At 41.9% G+C, this 4,468-nt stretch overlaps 1 non-coding gene across 1 annotated transcript; it reads left to right on the top strand.

Moving 5' to 3' along the window:
• The first annotated feature begins 516 nt into the window (after nucleotides 1-516).
• On the top strand, nucleotides 517-623 carry LOC127683793 (U6 spliceosomal RNA). Its single transcript, XR_007977598.1, has one exon. It is a non-coding gene; the product is annotated as a U6 spliceosomal RNA (small nuclear RNA).
• The last annotated feature ends 3,845 nt before the right edge of the window (nucleotides 624-4,468 follow it).

The following is a 4,468-nucleotide window of genomic DNA, read 5'->3' as shown; positions in this document are numbered from 1 at the left end:
TGATAGTCCCCGAGCCTTAGAGAGGGTGATATAAAAGCCCGTTTTTAAGACTGAGCAAATTTCACTCACTCCTCAGCACCTAGAGCAGCCAGGAGTCTCTGCATTTACCACTGCCCATTACAAAGAGAAGCATCAGAGATGGTGATTCCACCAGAGGTTCTTTTATTGTTGGGAATAGTTCTCACTACCCTGGGTGTTTTGTTATTACAGATAAATTTGGAAATTGCTCTTTCTAACTCTATGAAGAATTGAGTTGGAATTTTCATGGCGATTGCATTGAATCTGTAGATTGCTTTAGGCAAGATGGCCATTTTTACTATATTAACCCTGCTTAAGTTTCTTTTCAACACATTTGGAATATTCCAAGAGAAGAGTAGAACAGTCTGAATGTTGAGGCAGGGGTAGAAGTTATTTAGTAGGTTGATATCATATTTTAAACATGAAAACTAAAAGGTCAGATGTCTTTTCAAAACAGAAGCAAATGGAAAGAAAAGTGTGATCTAAGAACAAATTCCTGTGCTCGCTTCGGCAGCACATATACTAAAATTGGAACGATACAGAGAAGATTAGCACAGCCCCTGTGCAAGGATGACACACAAATTCGTGAAGCATTCCATATTTTTTTGGATCAAGGACCTCCACATAAAACCTGACACACTGAAACTGGGGAAGACCCTTGAGGACATGGGCACAGGGGAAAAGTTCCTGAGTAGAACACTGATAGCTTACGCTCTAAGATCAAGAATTGACAAATGGGACCTCATAAAACTACAAAGTTTCTGTAAGGCAAAGGACACTGTCAAAAGGACAAAACGTCAACCAACAGATTGGGAAAGGATCTTCACCAACCCTAAATCTGACAGAGGGCTAATATCTAATATATACAAAGAACTCAAGAAGGTAGAACCCAGAGAACCAAATAACCCCATTAAAAAGTGGGGTATGGAGCTAAACAAAGAATTTTCACATGAAGAACTTCAGAGGGCTGAGAAACACCTTAAGAAATGTTCAACATCATTAATCATTAGGGAAATGCAAATCAAAACAGCCCTGAGATTTCACCTCACACCAGTCAGAATGGCTAAGGTCAAAAACTCAGGAGATAGCAGGTGTTGGTGAGGATGTGGAGAAAGAGGAACACTCCTCCACTGCTGGTGCAACCACTTTGGAAATCAGTCTGGCAGTTCCTCAGAAAACTGGGCATGACACTTCCTGAGGACCCTGCTATACCACTCCGGGGCATATACCCAGAGGATTCTTCAGCATGCAATAAGGACACATGCTCCACTGTGCTCATAGCAGCCTTATTTGTAGTAGCCAGAAGCTGGAAAGAACCCAGGTGTCCCTCAACAGAGGAATGGATACAAAAAATGTGGTATGTTTACACAATGGAGTACTATTCAGCCATTAGAAACCATGAATTCATGAAATTCTTAGACAAATGGATGGAGCTGGAGAACATCATTCTAAGTGAGGTTACATAGTCTCAAAAGATCAATCATGGTATGCACTCACTGATAAGTGGATATTAGCCTAGAAACTTTGAATACCCAAGACATAATCCACAAATTAAATGAGGTCCAAAAAGAATGGAGGAGTGGCCCCTGGTTCTGGAAAGACTCAGTGCAGCAGTATAGGGGAATTCGAGAATAGGGAAGTGGGAAGGGGTAGATGGAGGAACAGGGGGAGGGAAGAGGGCTTATGGGACTTGCGGGGAGTGGGGGACCAGAAAAGGGGAAATCATTTGAAATGTAAATAAAAAATATAACAATAAAGAAAAAAACAAAAACAAAAAACAAAACAAAACAAAAAAACAAAAAACCAAAAAAGAAAAAAAAAAAAACAAAAAAAGAGCAAATTTCTCTGTTTCTGATCCCTGGGGGGAGTTTGTTTTCCATGCGGCTCTTATGGATGAGTCCTCCTTTTCCTCCTCCTCCTCCTCCTCCTCCTCCTCCTCCTCCTCCTCCTCCTCCTCCTCCTTCTTCTCCTCTTCTTCCTCCCCCTCCTCCCCCTTCTTAGGGCACAAGTTGGTTCTCTCTTTAGATGAGGATAAAATGGTGGCCATTCCTTCACGGTTGCTCTTGCCCTTGTTGGTTGGTGCTCCCCACCCACACCTTCACGGACAGTGTAGAAGGCTATGCTGAGGCAAGCTGAGCAAATGATGAAAGCCCAATCTCTGCGTTTGTTCCGGGGCTAAGTGGCAGCTGAGCACAATTGTGCAGATTGCTGTGCGGAGCTTCGTAGCTTTGAGTAGGGGAGGGAGCTGCCTCCCTTAGCTTTCCTTTCAGCCCAGTGAGCACAGCTGAACCCAGACAAGTAACGGATTCTTTTTTTTTTTCCTTATATAAGGTGCAATGGATTTTTTTTCCTTATATAAGGTGCAATGGATTTTTAATTGACTCTTACATTGCTAACTGCTTTTCTACCCACATATGCTAACTGTTGGTTCATCTAGCATTCTGGGAATTGTCATTAGCTAAACCTCCTTCTTTTGGCAGTTTATTCTTACAAATGAGTTGAGTGTCTTACAGACATCTGTTAGCTTACATGGACTTTCCCTCTTTTATTCAGAGGGTAAAGCCTCAGCATCACTGCTCAAGTTGGCATGGGTGTTCTCTCTTTGTATAAGTCAATCAATGTAGGTGTGTTTCCTGAAAGGACTTGAGGCAGGAGTTTGAGCATGTCGACAACAGTTAAGGAGAGAATGGTCTCTAGGGTGATCATGCCTGCCTTAAATGACAAAAGTGGGAGTTACTTTTAAGTGATGGTGACAAGAACTCAATTTTACATCAATGGTAAGGGATGGGTAGTCTAACTCTTAGGTTTTCTGACTTAGTTTGCGTCGTGCCACTACAGTGTGATCCCAAACATGACAGTAAGTCCTATTAGAAGCCTAATCCATCCCCACCCTCCCCTAAAAGCTCTAAAATGTCTGTCATTTGTGCATTGAGAATATTGTTAAGTATAGAAGATGTCTGAAGAGAAAGACTTGTTCTCTCTCTTCCCATGTGTGTGTGTTTGTGTCTGTGCTTCCATGACAGTCTTTTTCTGTGTCTGCCAAGGTAATCTCCTTGAGTGAGAAAGAGGATTCACAAGGTGACAGAATTCTTACGTATAAGACTCAGCTGTGCGTGGATTTTAGAGGGCAGAGGGTCATGGCTCTGTGAATAAGTACAAGCTCTAATAGGGGAGAGGAGGCAGGTGCCCGTGGGTGTAAACGTCTGGATCTCCCTGTGTGAATATCTACTTATGGGAGAGTGCTACAGCTATACTTTATAAGAACTTCCTAAAGCTTAAAACTTAACTTCACAACATATGACCATTCATTGTATCTCATGGGTTAGGGCATTGATATAAGTGAAGGACATAGAGGAATGACTGTTTTCTGCTCCCTCCTTATTATATCCTCAATTAAAGTGGTTTGAATGGCCACAAATATGTTGGCATAGCTCCAACATGGACTTCTGGTTCATGATGTTCCTCTCCTCAATTCACCTCTAGATTTTAGGTGATTTCAGACATGTAAGAAGCCCCTTTTTCGCCGGGCGTTGGTGGCGCACGCCTGTAATCCCAGCACTCTGGGAGGCAGAGGCGGGCGGATTTCTGAGTTCGAGGTCAGCCTCATCTACAGAGTGAGTTCCAGGACAGCCAGGGCTATACAGAGAAACCCTGTCTCGAAAAAAACAAATCCAAAAAACCAAAAAAACCAAAAAAAAAAAAAAAAAAAAAAAAAAAAAAAAAAAAAAAAAAAAAGAAGCCCTTTTTCTCACTCTGCTACCTGTGTATGAATGTTTGATTTGAAGTTGGCCTGTCATTTTTTTTCAAGTGTTCAACTTGAACCTATTTGGTGGCTGGGCAATATTGAACCTGGTACTCCAAGATGCAAGAAATGGACTCTACTAGTGACCAGAGCTTTGAGCCCCCAGAATGCAGAGTTGTTTCCACTAAATTTAGTCAGTTGAAAGTCATTAGAATCTTCCCAGATCCAAATGGAGATATCATATATTGCATTTATCAACAAAATAATTGCTGAAAAATTTGTGACTATCTTCAATTCTCCATAATGATTCATGGATCTATAAATAACAGCTGAATCTTCAGGTATAGAGAAAGCAAGATTTGTGAGGGTGGGAAAGGGCCCTTCCTCATTCCTGTTCTTCCAAGGTGGACTTCAGAGATAGAGGACCTGTGTGGACTTGTGACTGGAGGTTGTAGGGTGACAGAACATGGAGGGCTATGGGTAGGACTGAATGAATAATGTGTTTTGGTGTCTCTTCGTTAGGTTTTGTTCCTGTGCCTTCCTGAAGGATCAATAGATGTTATAAAGGGTAGCAGAAACTAAGGGAAAGGACTTCATTTGCTTCCATTCTTAGGTTGTCTCAGTGGCCCAACATCTTTGTGTCAAGTTGACAAGCAGCAAGAGATTCTGTATCATCCAGAGTTTCTCTGGGATGAATTTGGCCAACTT

The sequence above is a fragment of the Apodemus sylvaticus genome, chromosome 4, assembly GCF_947179515.1.
Source record: "Apodemus sylvaticus chromosome 4, mApoSyl1.1, whole genome shotgun sequence".
NCBI lineage: Eukaryota > Metazoa > Chordata > Mammalia > Rodentia > Muridae > Apodemus > Apodemus sylvaticus.
Note: the sequence above shows the minus strand (reverse complement) of the source record. Positions and strands in the feature narration are given on the sequence as shown.